At 41.8% G+C, this 15,510-nt stretch overlaps 1 protein-coding gene across 1 annotated transcript in view; it reads left to right on the forward strand.

Annotated features, from left to right (window-relative positions):
- Positions 1–7,186, forward strand: part of AASDHPPT (aminoadipate-semialdehyde dehydrogenase-phosphopantetheinyl transferase) — a 58,855-nt gene extending 51,669 nt beyond the window's left edge. The window contains exon 7 of the mRNA XM_082777265.1: positions 6,644–7,186. The gene's annotated coding sequence lies outside the window, so the exon portion shown is untranslated. The remainder of the gene's footprint in view (positions 1–6,643) is intronic.
- The last annotated feature ends 8,324 nt before the right edge of the window (positions 7,187–15,510 follow it).

The following is a 15,510-nucleotide window of genomic DNA, read 5'->3' on the forward strand; positions in this document are numbered from 1 at the left end:
ATTGCCTTATCTTGTGCTTCTAGGAGGCATCGCTTAAAGAGTGACCAGCACTGGTGGACATCGAGGCCTTCAAGAGCAGTTTCCCAGGGGACCTTGCTGACTAGTTCCCTGAGCAGCCTGAAGTCCGCTTTCCCCATATCTAGGGATGAGGTTTTGGTGGCACTTTTCCTTCTGTCACCATAAATTTTGAACTCAACCACTTCATGGTCGCTATGACCGAGGCGGCCACCAATCACCACATCTCCCACCAGACCCTCTCTGTTTTCTAGCAACAGGTCTAGGAGGGCACCTTTCCTAGTTGGCTCCGTTAGCACCTGCACCAAGAAGTTATCATCTAGGTGCTTCATGAACCTCCTGGACTTGCTCGTGTCAGCCGTAGTAGTCCCTAGGGAGCACCACAAACAGGATGCGCTAACAGGACCAGCTTGGCAGTTAGCGCAGGCAATTTGCACGGGGCAGTTCAAGCGGGGCAGGGAGGAGAACCTAGACCTTGCCATGGTGGGCACCCATCACAGCAGTTGGTCAGAGGCGGCAACCCAAACGGAGGAGATCCTGCCTCTCTGGGCTCATGTGGGCGCCCAGGTGGATCCCCTGAGGGGGGAGGTGGCAGTCCAGACAGGGGACTGCAGGGAACTCCGGAATCTGGAGGCCCGTCTGGGCCATGAGGGAGGAGAGTGCTGTCGCGGGTGCAGCTGTGCCTTGCTTCAGGGACTCCTCGAGCAGGTGGCTGGGTTGCAGCAAGAAATCATCAGCCTGAGGGAGTGTCTGAGGGTGACAGATAGGAGGGGTCTTCCTGCCCCTGCTGTTGCTCGGCAGCTCTCTCCTATGTCCTGACAATGGGTAGAGGCTGCCCCCGTTGAACACATGCAGAACAGAGGGACAGACTGTCCGCAAGAGACAAGGGGCTGGACCCTTGTCTTGGCTCGAAGCAGAAAGAGATGTCTGCCCCCGACACCTTGAGGCCCAAAAATGAACACAGTACTTGAGGTGCAGCCTCACCAGAGCTGAGTACAGGGGGACGATCACTTCCCCAGACCTGCTGGTCACACTGCTTCTTATACAAGCCAGGATCCTGTTGGCCTTCTTGGCCACCTTCTTGGCACACTGCTGGCTCATATTCAGCCGACTATCCACCAATACTCTCAGGTCCTTCTCTGCCAGGCAGCTTTCCAACCACTCATCTCCCAGCCTGTAGCTCTGCTTGGGGTTATTGCACCCCAGGTGGAGTACCCGGCACTTGGCCTTGTTGAACTTCATGCAGTTGACCTCAGCCCATCGGTGCAGCCTATCCAGATCCTCCTGCAGAGCCTTCCTACCCTCAAGCAGATCGACACACGCACCTAACTTGGTGTCATCTGCACACTTACTGAGGGTGCACTTGATCCCCTCATCCAGATCATCGATAAAGATATTAATGAGGACTGGCCCCAGTACCGAGCCCTGGAGAACACCACTAGTGACTGGCCTCCAGCTGGATTTGACTCCATTCACCATGACTCTTTGGGCCCAGCTATTCAGCTAGTTTCTAACCCAACAAAGTGTATGCCAGTCCAAGCTGTGAGCAGCCAGTTTCTTGAGGAGAATTTTGTGGGGAACAGTGTCAAAGGTAGTCAAGGTGTACTACATCCACAGCCTTTCCCTCATCCACCCAGCGTGTCACTTTGTCATAGAAGGAGATCAGGTTCGTCAAGCAGGACCTGCCTTTCATAAACCCATGCTGTCTTGGTCTGATCGCCTGGTTGCCCTGCAAGTGCCATGTGATGACACTCAAGATCATCTGCTCCATGAGCTTCCCTGCACTGAGGTCAAACTAACAGGCCTATAGTTCCCCAGGTCTACCCTTGATCCCTTCTTGTAGATGGGCGTCACATGTGCTAGGCGCCAGTCAACTGGGACCTCCCCTGATAGCCAGGACTGCCAATAAATAGTGGAAAGTGGCTTGGCCAGCTCTTCTGACAGTTCTCTTAGTACCCATGGGTGGATCCCATCCAGACCCATTGAGTTGCGTACATCTAAGTGCCGTAGCAGGTCACCAACCAGTTCTTCATGGATAGTGAGGGCCACATCCTGCTCCCCATCCCCTTCCACCAGCTCAGGGAGCTGGGTATCCAGAGAACAACTGATAGAACAAAAAATAGGATTACAAGGTGCACCGCTGGGCCCGTATATTGGGTACCACCAATCATCACTTGGATAAAACAGAACTTCTTTTCAGTCTGTCATGTGCTTTGTTCGTCTCCAGGCACTCCCCTCACAGAGAATATGGAACCGCGGATCGGAACTCCACACTCGCTTCGCAGCGACGCTGCATCTCAGTCACAGCACAATCACGCAATCACACAAAGAGGCCCCTTGCACTTCTCATTCATACCACAAGAATATATCACTTAAAACAATAACCAAACTTGTTTGTATAATCTCTGGCGGTTTTTTCCTGTCTTAAATATGCTCTCACAGAGGCGCAAAACAACATCTCTTATTGGCTCAGTTCTGGAAAACAATGGGGCCCTTACCAAACATGGGGCAGCTTCTAGATCCTTCTCACAGAAACCACCCCTATGGCCCCCTGGTACCAAAACCTTGCCACGTAAATCTACTACAGTACATTTATTCAGCGCTGGGCAGCATGGGGGGTAGTCCCACCAAAGTCGTGTGCACCTGACGTGACAACTTGCCTTGGTTATATGCAGTAAAGAGTTACATATGCATGAAGTTTCACAATACACTTATACATGTTCATAACCTGTCTCCACTTTGTATTAAAATTAGTTCCAAGGAGTCATTTCCATAAATTCCTCCCATCTGTGCTTGCACAGTGTATTCTGGTGGTGGTTGACAGGGGTCGTGGGGATGAAGATTGATGACTCTTCCTTGTCACCGCTAGTTGAACTCTTTGCATAGCCTCAGTTGCTCCTTAGCTCTTGTCCATCTGCAGGACCAGTTTCTACCAGTTTCTTAAGATAGGCTCACATTCTTATTAGGAGACTGACCTTGGTAAGGGGCCCAAGGCTTCTTGCTTTAATTAATTTGCACAAGCACCACAGTTAGCAAACACACTAAGTAGCATCCTAGTTTCATGCCGTCAACACTCTCTCTCTACTTGATAAGATTCCCCTAACTCCCTCTCTCAGTCCCCCTTTTCTAAAAAGTTAGTTGTTTTCTAAAAAGTTAGTGAATTATTGTATTCTCCTAACTCCCTCTCTCAGTATCATTATGGTCCTAAGATCCCTCATATTTTGCCTCCCCTGAGCAGCCTGATGATCCTAGTTAGGGTTGGTATTTGGGCACTTCACATCCCTTGGAGGACCTTCCTGATTTTGTCTTTCCCACAGTCTCATTCCTGCTTGCCTGATCCAATTTCCTTCTTAAAATTTCTTACATCTAACGTGTTCAAAGGAACCACTACAAACCCTATCTCCCCCTGACTCCCCCCAAGGAGTACCTCCCTCAAAGGGTAAAGACCTCCTAAATTGTCAGTCCGACCTCGTGTTTCACTTTCCTCCCTTTCTGTGGCTCTTATCTTACATGTATTTCTAGTCCATGCAGGAGGAGAGGGAGAGGGAACAGGGGCTGTGGGCAATCAACTTTCAACAGGTGGTGGTTCCAGTTGCTGTGAATAGGGAGAGGGTATATTACCCAGAGACTCCCATTTTTTCCTGTCCCCTGTCAGTTCTAGTATTTAAAGCAAATATTTGGGTTGGGGGAAATGCATTTGAGGCTTCTATCCATAGAGCCCCATAATCGCTTTCTTCTTGGTTAAAAGGCTCCTTAGAGTTAACATAGAGGTTCAATGCCTGACATACCCAATCCTCAAAGGATCTGAAAACTGGCCAAAAAACATGTGGTCTTAAAGGTTCCTTTGGCCATTTTATCATACAAAATTCAGCCATTTTCTCTTTATCTTTTCATTTCCTCGATTCCCAATCATCCCAATATTTTAACATTATACCTAATAGGCTTTCTGGTGGAATGTCCGGGGTCTTTGGGCCTCTCAGGTCTGAGAGTCTACTTTTCTCCTGACCCAGCCTGGAAAGTTCTGAATCCCTGGAACCCTTAAAGAGGTTCCGAATCCCTGGCTGTCCCTGTGTCTAGAGGTGTCTTGCAAGTGGTTAACCCACCCATGAATTCCTAGAGCAATCGCTTCAGTCCTTCACCAGCCCTTGTGGGAGATCGGAACCGCAGTTAGAAGACCTCCACACTCGCTTCGGAACTAAGTTCTGTCTCAGTCACACCCTTACACACAGTCACACAACCGAATCCGACCCCAACCAAACGGTATACTCACAAATCCTCTTCGTTTGGGTCTTCACATGCAGAATTAGGGGTCATGGAGGGAGAGCTCTTGGTACTTTATTTGCCTCTTATGTTCGAAATCTTATTGGACTGTAGCGCCGCTAACGGCAAGAGCTGCTAGGTGGGGCGCCTCCCTTAACCGGTCGCAGATCCGAAATCCAAGAAGATCATGTCGGAGTCACCAATTCGTAAAAAATAAAGATACAACTCAATCTGAATTTAGTAATATTTATAAAAGGCAAGTAAACAGTGCTGGGTGTACAGGGAGCCTACGCTCCACCAACACGCACACACAACCATCAGACTTTTTTCTTTTCTCCTGCATGGACAGATGCAAAAATACAGGCAGAAAAGGTATCACTTGAAACATAGCTAAGTTTTCTGAATTCTGGCAAATGTTTAACAAACAGTCCTTTAAGGCTATTACTATTAATATCCATGACTGGGGGAGCACAGCTGGAGAATGCAATCCTGATTGAACTGCTCCCATATCTTCCATGACTTCATTATTTTTTTCTCAAATCATGCAACAGTCTCCACTTCCCATTCCTTTTTTTGATTACCCAGATCATCAGGGGGCGTAACAGCAAAGGCCTGCAATGGCAGTAGTGGTGGGTGGGCCGATGGTGTAGCAGGTGGATCAGTGGACAAGCGCACAGCTCCCTCACTATCTGGCAAACCACGTTTCTCTCTGACTGTGGTCCCACATGGCTCTTTAAGGCCTCATAGATTTCTGGCCAGAGGCCAAGCTATCCAGCTGCAACCTTGTTGTTTTAGTAGCAGAGTCCAAAAGCTTGACCCCAGTTTGGTCCCATGTTTCAGGATCATAAACTGTCTGATTTGTAATAGAGGGGTCATTCATGGTAGCCCACACAAGCATTTGCTGCAAGGCTGCAGAGGGCACAGTTTTTCCCTGTTTTATTTGAGAATAAGCCGGAAGGTTCCCAGGATATTCTTTGTTTCTAAGGCCGTACAATTCCCCATGGTGCACAATTGCTTAGGTGAAAGAACAAGAACAGTTGATAGTCCTCTGGCTTGACCAAGCTCAGTAGCTTCCTTACAATGTCACAAATTTTTTTTGTCCCCAGGCAGGCAGCAAACCTCACAAGAGATTGTCTGGGTGGCAAATGGGCACCTCAGTGCCTCTCAGAGAGGGATATCCAATTACCAGCACCCTCCTTGCTTTTTTGTGGCACTGGTTCTTACACAAGTGCTTTGCTGGTCCACCTTTTTGCAGTTGCCCTTTCCAGGGTCTTGCCCATTACTGCTGTTGTTATTGACACCCTCTCCTTTTTTCAGCCCCAGAGCATCCTATCTGTTGTGTAGTGTCAATTCAGGAGCAAGGGGGAGTTTCCTCACTCTGCTCTGAGCAGAGTTGAGGGTCCAGCCTCCCTTGTCTTGTGAGTGGTTTAGGAACTTGAAGTGTCAAAACTGTTTTCAAGACAATTTTACAGTTACATGACAAGAGACTGGTGCCATTTGATGTGAAAATATGCAGCTTTGAATAGTGGATTATATGAATTCACTCAGGTGTTCACAAAACCTGTAAACCTATGCAAAACATATCTTGTTACTATATTATGGAATCAGTTGCACTGATGTTAATCAAATGCTGCTCTGGTCTTACTCAAACAAGAAATGGTAGACATATTAGCAGAAGTAGTGTAAATATGATTGTAATTTATGTATGATTGTAATTTATGTTCCCGAAAATGCACAGGCAACAATTTGCATTCAAACTATCATCTTTACCCAAAACATTGCAATAAAACCATGGTCTACAAAGAAAAGCAAGATAGCAAGATAGGAAGAAAAAGGCAGATCCTCGAGAGAGTATAACTTAACCTTCTGCGGAGCATTACATGACCATAGCTCTACAATTGACAAAAAAGATGAGCAGTGTTTGGACAAAATTGATACAAATAAGCCTAAAACAGTGTTTCAGACTTTTCTTCCTTAACTGCTGCCTAAATCTACCTGTTACTGGACATGGTAGTGTCCTGTATGTGTGCTTCTGGGCATGTTCCTTCCATGTACAGATATTTTAGATTGTTGTACACCGTATCAAAAATGTTGGTATGAAAATCTATTCTGAATTATTCTCAAAAGAGCTAACAATTATTTTGTTAAATCATTTTTTGTAATGTGTTGTGGTATCTTCTTGTGCTGTCTCTACGTTTTTTTATTTTATTACTGCAAGATATAAAGTATAATTCCTGTTTCTGCTAAGATGGAGTTTAATTTCTTCATGGAAATAAAAAATGCATTTTATGGTTGTGTTCTGATCTTGTGTTGTCTATTTATGGATGTACATTTCTGAGTTATTTTTTTTTCTCTTGCTGTTTTTTAGATCCAGACATGTGGGATTACTGAAACACTTGTCTAATACCCTTGTTATTTCTGAAACAATTTGTGGGAACACAAAACTGCATGCATCTGGACTAATTGTCCATGCTGTGGCATTCTTGTAATACTGGGTGTGTTCAAGTCTTTTCTAGGACAAAGATACTCCCTGTTTTTTTTTGTTGTTGTTGTTTGTGTGTTTTTGTTTTTGTTTTTGTTTTTTCCCCTGCAATTTTAATTTAATAAAGTGCAACCTAGTTTCTTGACATAAACTATAACATAACATTATTGTATTCTACATTAGAGAGAGTCATTTGGTCTAAATTGCAAAAATGTGATATTTAAGACATGTAGGAAGATACATATTTTCAAAGAAAACAGGCCACAATGTTGCATAGTGGCACTTATTAATACATGTAAGAAAATTTCTGAAGAATTTTGTTTGAAGCTGTGTTGTGGAACACAAAGGTTCTTGTAGTAGAACCTCATTCTCTCTCTCTCTCTCTCACACACACACACACACACAAAACACTTTGGATTTATAAGTGATGTAAACAGTAAATAATGCATATTTTAGTTGAAATGCATCTTTGATCCTTGAACATTTAGAGGTACCCAGATACCTTTATTTCTCCTTTTCAAAGCAGCAAAGGAGTGCTGCCATATGGCAAGGTCTTAGGAGAACCTACCCAGTAGCCACCATAACAGCACTGAGGTTTTGATTGAGTTGGGTTTTGAGGACTTACCAACAGCAACCACACTGACGTTAGATTTACCCTTGTTTGTAAAGCTCATGAGTAAGCTGATGTATCAGCTCCATCCTGTTTCCTCATCTGTCGGCTTGGCTGACGCTGTGCCCTCAGTCCCGCAGCCCCTCCAACATCTGCCAAGGGACCTTTTGCTGCAGCAGTTTTCAATCGGCCGCTCTCAGCACGCTGAAAATTCCTGCTGACAATGGGTTGACCCTGAGCTGACATGTTGTGGTATCATTATGCGTGCTTTGGTGCAATATCCCCCTAGCAAGAAAATAGAAAAGATGGTTAAATGAATTATACATTAAGACTGTAAATGAAGAGGGAAAATAAATATGAAAATCAGGATGAAAGTGTATTCATGCTAGCTTTTAACTCACAAAGAGAAGTTTTTAGTTCTACTTTGTTCTAAGGTCTCAAAGCATCTGAAGTTATTTCAATCAGTTTTTCATTCAATAATTTAAATATTTGTGTTTCCTTTTTTTTTTCTTTTCCCTTCCCCTCAAGGTTAAATAGTGGTATTCATCTTACACACTTCTGAAGTTCCTGCTTAGATTCTCAAACTAGTGAATTTCTGTTGTCACAGTAGTTTAAGGTTTCCAGCCTTGGTTCAGTGTTCTAAAAAATTGCTTTCCTTTAATCTTGAAATAGTCTGAATTTCACTCAAGTGACCATTCACATCCAATTTACCCAGGGGAATCTGATAACAGACAGAATGCAGGAACCTGGAGTGTCCTCAAATTCTCATACAGGCTGGCCGCTTTCCCATACCTCTGCCCGATCCTGTGTGTCAGGATTCTGTTTGCTGCCCAGGTAGGGCATGCTTATGCTTTTTCCATTGGTACAGCAGTGCCAAGGGATGGCAAAGGCCAGGGTCGCACTGTGCTTCTCAGATATTCTCACACAAATAGAGCAGCAGCAGCGTGAGCCTGACAGCACAGCACTTCCTGCAGCTTGCTGCAGCTGTTATGTAGTTGTTCAACCTGGTCCTGTTTCGGTCAGAGGTGGAGAGTGCACGTTTCTGTTGTAAAGGCTCTTAAATTGCCTCATTGTTTCTTGAACTGCATTGAACTTACTTAATGTCACTGAATATTAAACTCCCAGTTGCCTAACTAATAATTCATTTTCATTTTTTTTACCACATCTAGTGATGTTAGCTAGAAGCATCAAATTTGGAGAAGTTTTTGCAACAGAATCGCACAGAATCACACATCTGAGGTGGGAAGGGCCCTCTGAAGGCCATCTGGTCCAACCCCTGCTCAAGCAGGGACACCCAGAGCAGGCCACATCCAGGTAGCCTTGGGAGCTCCCCAAGGAGGAGACCCCACAGCCTCTCTGGGCAGCCTGTGCCAGGGCTCCGTCACCCGCCCAGCACAGCAGTGCTGCCTGGTGCTCAGAGGGAGCCTCCTGGGTGCCCGGCTGTGCCCATGGCCTCATTGTTAAGCTACTCAGATGTGCATCACTCCTTATAGTCTTGTATCCTGGCACTCATACCATCATAATGCATCTTTCTTCGCCTTTTGGAAAGGTACAGAAAATAACTTTTTTTTTTTTCCCATTTGTTTTCTTTCCGTTTTTTAACTATCTGTCACTCAGAGTAAATTAGCATAGCACCAATTTATTTTCTGGGGGGTTGCACCTACACAGATTTACAATGGCTAAGGGTTAGACCTGATATACTAAATTGAGAGTGGGATTTGAATCATAACCATCAATGATGGCTTTCTTATTGAGAAAACCGTATCTTGGGCAATAGAAAATTGATCTGAGTACTGATCTCTTTCACAAACTTCATGGGATTGGCATGTTTTGGAAAAATGCCGCAGGAATGTATTTAAACTCACATGGGAGAAGCACCTTGGAATTACTTTAATCACTATGACTACAACAGAAATTGGTAGGCAGTTTACTATAGCTTTAGATCAATTTCACAGGAGGTACTGAAGTTTTTCAAAGCCATTATGAGTTTCTAAAATATTTTAAACTGTTTTCAAGATTACAGAATTCAAAGGAAACATCTTCCCTGTTTAGACTTGCTCCAAAGAAATATTAATGGAGAGTGTTAAACTTGTGTTAGCATTATGACGTTGAATTTCACAGCAGAAAAAAAATGTGTTTTAAGTGGCATTTCACCAAATTGTGGCTGTCACCAGACATCCTGAGTTGACCATCCATAGCTAATTAAATCTCTTAAGTCCTTCCACTGCTTCTGTGCCATGAATATGCTAATGGATGCTTTCATCAGTGTTGTAATTTCTGCTTATGGCAAACGAACTGCTGGGTTTGATTTTAAGGCATAGTAGGTGGGCATCCTAATAACCAGTGCAGAAGGGACTGTAGTGGAAGGAGGAAGTATAAAAAGCCAAAAAATATAAAAGATTTTTATAAATACAGTTATAGGTTTTATATATCTTTGTGTTATGCATAAAGGATGTTGTGTATGTAAGACATTATGTAATACATTATCTATAATGTTATATAAGAGTTTTATAAATTTATTACATATATTTACATGTAGAGTTTTATATATATATATGTACCATATTAGAGTATCTTACATGTAAGGATATTTCTCAATTAAGGATATGCCCGTGTTTTTCTCTGCAGTTTGGGTAGGCATAAATACTTATATGTAGTTTGAAAAGTATTATAATTTTTCATCATAGTGCTTGATATATTTAAATGACCACCTATTAGAATTACTTTGAGTTTGCATTTGAAACAGTACACAGGCAAAAATCTGAAACATAGTAATATGAAAATATTAGTAACTTGAAAATATTTTCTGCTTAAGTGAATATCATGCATTTTGTCGGCTTCAGCAGCATTGTTTCGTGGCTGCCATCAGGTGAGTGGGTTCTCAGCACATGTATCAGTGGTTCATGCAATGTACACCTCATCCTCTCTGAGAGTTTTTGTGAGGCACAGAGAGCAGCTTGTTCAATGGGGTCACCAGCCTCTTTGTAGGCAAAATGGAATTTTCCTGCATGTATTCAGCTCCAACACCACATACTGAATACAGTAGGATTTCCAGTATGCAGTGTTTACTACCTACATAAAAGCATTTTGTTAATCTTTTGATAGTTATGTCATCTACAGTTAATTAGCTACCTGAAGAACACGAGGAAAATGTATTGAATTAATTCTGTTTGGTGAAATTCTGTGTGGGTAAAGTTTGTACTTCAGCTATGTACTTGGTTATACCATAATTAAAATTCTCATGCGAGCAAAAACAATGTGTTACAAAGAGGCAGATATTTCTGATATCGTTGTTTCAGTCTAATTGCTTGTTAGGATCTTTAAATGACTGGCCTTGTTAATTTAAGATGTTTTCCCTAAAGTACAGTAGGATATTTATTTGCATTTAAATTATGCAGTCAGGTAGCTCCTACTTGCAGAAATGATCGCTGTTTCTCAGTCACCGTTTGGGATAAAAAGAGACAAGAGCAAACTGCTCACTGCAGTTGAAGCACATAGCTTTCATTTGGCTTAAGTCAGATACGCTGGCTATAGAGCTATATAGTTTCAGTCATGTAAATGCATCTAAGTAATCGGAGAATAAGTTTATCTTCTGAGATAAGTCTTCAGTGAAGAGAGGGAACAAAATAATGCCAGGTGAAAGCTGCTGCAATAATGAAGAAACATTGTAAACGCTGGAAATTTTAAAATATATCTAATTTATTTATAAAAGTACATTTTCTGGGACTTCTGAAACAATGTGATTAATAGAATGGTTATGGGGTTTGGTTTAGTTTCTTGGCACGACAACAGAGTTGACTGAACTGTTAACTTTGTACAAACAGCTTTTAAAAACAAAATAAAAAATGCAGCTACATTAAATCTTTAGTGTGTTTATGCAAATATATCCATTTCAGCCACACAATGGGTTTTAACTCTTTTGCTGTCAGACTACAGTAAGTTCATCGCTGACAAGTATTGTAGCTGCTATGGATATGTGGTATATATATGCACAGAAACATACATATATACATATACGTGCATATATATATACATACACATATAAAGTACACATTTGATCATCTTTAAAAGACCTAGAAATTAACCCTATCTTTATTAGCTCTGTAGCCTGGACAGGTAAGAAAACAGCTTCAAGAGCAGGTACTAAACATGGTACAAATATGTTTGGCTGAAGAAAGAGACAATTTAAGGCCTGACAGTTGGGGGAAATTAAAAACAGTACCTTGAACAAATAGAAAAAGGGACAGATTAAGGCATAAAAAATGTGTTTGTTGGTATCTTTTATCAAAAATAAATGAATTCAAAAAAAGGTGAAAAAAAGTAAATATGGTAAAATACCCAGTTCTGTGTCATTTTATGATTGGTGAATCATACAAGACAAATTAACAACAGAAACCGAAGAGACAAGATTGCATTGAACTTACTTTACTTTATCCCAGAGATCTTAAATGCTTTCCTAGTTGATATCCAGTGCGGTGGAGGAGAATCTGTGGTATCACTACAGTGCATGCTTAAAATATATTTAAGTTTCCAAGAGGACTAGAAAAGATGAATTTGAATGCAACTGTTTCTCAAACCAAATGCTTCTGAAAGGAATCTCGACATCGTAGGTTGGCAGGTAGCAAAACACCTATTAATTAGAAAATCTGGTGAGTATATCATAGGCAAATAACTACTGTGTCCTGCTTTAAAAAGGTAATTCCATTATTATTATAAGACACAATATCAGAAATGCTGCCTACAACTTCACCACCACTTAGCAGTACAGATCCCATAAGACATACCCAAACTTACCTTTGCTGTTTGTAGAACATTATTTGTAAAAGAATGATCAAGCACAAGTTTTAACCACAATCTGGCTCTAAATTCTTCTGAACTCTACCATTCCAGGGCACAGAGGATGGAAGGTTTTTTCTGTGGCTGCTCAGGAAGATTCCTCAACCCTAAGGAATCTCACATCTAGTGCAGGACACAGATACTGGGCCATGGCAGTATGCAGGGTCTTCCTTCTGATTTCAGAAGGCCTCTGGCAGCCCAAGTAGCCAGAGAAAATTGATAAGAGGAGTAAGGCAGGCCAAAGACTGCAAGCCCATCTAGCACCTGAGCTGGCATCAAACAAGTCTTCGGAGGAAGAAACTTTACTTCTTGAGTATAATGGCAGCTAAAACCTGATTGCACAGAGAGTGGTTTATGGTGTTAGCTTTCACAGTGAAAACCGTTGTTCCAAAAATTATAGAAGCTAAAATCAGAATCCAGTCTGTCCATCTGCTGCCACCAAATTTTTTCCTTAGTGGAAAGCAAAATGTGTATTTCTGTGAGAAACAGTACAGGGCAAAGGTGTAGCTGGGAGGGAGGAATCAGGGAGTCTCAAGACTCTGGTGGTAAAATATTTTTCTCCTTTCCTCCAGCTTCTAAAATGTAACATTTCTGTACCTCTAACATATATTTTACTGTAATTTTGTATTATTTTTGATATGGTACAGTTCTAAGATGGCCTTGCTTCTATTTTATTCAAGAAATACCACATTGTTATGTTTTAACTGGACACCTGCTAATGCAAAAGTGCCAATGAGAATTAGTCTGCCTGTGCAACCATAACAAAATGCCTCTTTTTCCCCGTCCGCATCTTGTCAGCTGAAACTGCATGCACCCTTTGAGAAAGAAACTGTCTCCCAGTACTTAGTAAAACAGAGGCCTGGTCTCAGCTGGAGCCTCTCTGCATTACTCTTACACAAATAATACAGAAATAATTGAATCCCACCAGTGACAAACCTAATAATCCAACAGCAGCTTCTACAAACTCGGATGATGCTGCTCTTGTACATGGGGGATGCTCACGGGTGGCTGTGCTGATACAAGACAGACTTTGCTGTTGGACTGCTGATGCACTGAAGAGATAGGCACAGGCCTCAGTGGCTCCTGTGAGTGGAGACATTGCTCTCAGATTCTTCCACCTTGGCAAGTTGTGGCATTCTGTGTAACCTATAGGTGGCTTTCAGATGAAATTTCTAAGTAGTTTCATGCCTGCCTACTCCTCCATTTGAATTACTACGTCTGTAATAGAATTACAGAACATCCACGCCAGAAATGTTTATGCAGCAGGCAGCATGCCAAAGGCTTGACAATATCATAACTTTATTAAATGTGAGTGTATGTATGAACTGAAAGATAATTTGGTTGTGCTTAGGGTATATGGCCTCTGCTTGCCATGCTTTCCTGCTTAGCCTACAACTTCTTGGCCAGAATATTTTTATCTTCTGCCAGCCAAGGTCTCCTTTTTGATGCTGATTACATCCCAGGCCAGTTCACAAATACTGGATAATCACAGTGCACTCTCCCAGCACTCTCCTCCGGTTCATGTTCTTTTACCCCTTGCAGTTTAATTTCCCTCTATGGGGGACTGAGTCTGAGTGCTCTTTTGATACAGATTGTCCTTCCCTTGTCTGCAAAGCTGCTCTGTGCACTTGGCTCCCATTTTGCAGAAGTATAAGTGAATATCTGCAATGTGAGTCTATGGACATTTTTTAAAAAAGCTTCTCTGATTTCCCTTTTGTCCTTCTGAGTTCTGTTTTTCTCCTGATGCACTTTCCTCTTCCCCAATATAACACCACTTATTTTCCTGATAAAATAAATTCACATTTTACTTCCCAAGTTTCTCCCTCATCCTCTTCCTTTCTCCTACACAACCCTTAAATCTCTCTTCAAGCTATATGCTCTTTCTGCAGCTATTTTTCATTTTTTTTTTCCCAAGCCTGCATTTTACCTCATCAGTCCCTTCATTCTCATCAATCTCAGAGAAGGCTGCCCTGTGCTAGCTGCAGAGGTGAGGAAGGCAGCTGTGGTTAGACTGGCCCAAACCACCCTATGGCACTGTTTGCAGGCAGGAGTACACAACTCCAGGTCCTTGCACAGATGATGCCCCCTCCTTGAACAGCAGTGTCACGGTAGGGTTTGGTTCATTAAAGATCTCCACTATATCCTTATGAGGCAGGAGCAGGCATTATAATCAAACAAGGCATTTGGTGTTGTGCCACACAGGTCTCACTGGCCTTGATGTGGAACTGAAGCCTTTACATGGGACCTTCAGAAAGTCATCAGTGCATTTATTTTCTCACTTGTGAATTGTGATGATACATCTATGATTTCTACTACCTGGTGGTTTGTTTTGTTTAGTGCCTCAAAGTGCTTGTATTCAAGCTTTTAAACAGGTGAAAAAGACTGAAAAAATATTGCTCCAATTGTGTCCATGTATTTTTTGTTTGTTTGTTTTGTTTTGTTTTTGAAAAGCATTAATGGTTTTTGGAGGCTTTATTAGCTTTAATGGACAAGAAGAAATCAGCATAATCCTCTGGGTGCAGTTTAGATGCTAATCTACCTTGTTCTTTACATCTAGCAGACCAGGTAGATGCAAGGAGTCAGCTTACATCTGTAAGCCCTCTGCGAAGCATTTCTGCTCTGCCCCTTCTCTGGACCTTCCAATTCAGACAGGTCTGCCCATGTCCAGTTCTTAAAATAATCTGTGAGTGAACAAGGCAGCTTCTGAGTTTGATTGATTTTTATGACTGCACCTTCTGTCACTGGATATCACTGAAGCTGGTCTTACACTGAGTCAATTCAAACAAAAAATGTTCAAATCATTTAATGCTAGCCAAAAGACTTCAAAAGCTAGGTACTGCAACAATGTGATAAATCAAAAAATAGAGTTGTTTTTAAAGTATGTGTGAAAAGTCTAATTGCAACTGAAGCTTTTGATGAGATTGTTTCATGCAAATGGAACAAATAATAAAAAAAAAAAAAAAAGAAAAATAAATATCATAAAATATGATATTTATTGTTAATGTAATTTAAGATTTGTCAGGACATAATAATATCTCAGAGGTATAAAAATGTAGGAGGTGGCTAGAGGCCACAACTGCTAAGCTGAAATGCTTGGATAAATGTTTGTTTAATGTGAGAAATTAATAGTTTTATGCTATCTTAATGCTTTTGAAAGATTGTCTTGTATTATTGCTTATCAATGATTTATGTTATACACCACAGAAATGAAAACAGTGACTAACTTAATTGGGCATAAAGAGGAAAGTGTCTTTTTTTTTTTTTTTTTTTTTGAATAAACTATAAGTTTTCTATAATTTTCCCATGA

This window comes from Aythya marila, assembly GCF_965140915.1.
Source record: "Aythya marila genome assembly, chromosome: 1".
In the NCBI taxonomy this organism is placed as follows: domain Eukaryota; kingdom Metazoa; phylum Chordata; class Aves; order Anseriformes; family Anatidae; genus Aythya; species Aythya marila.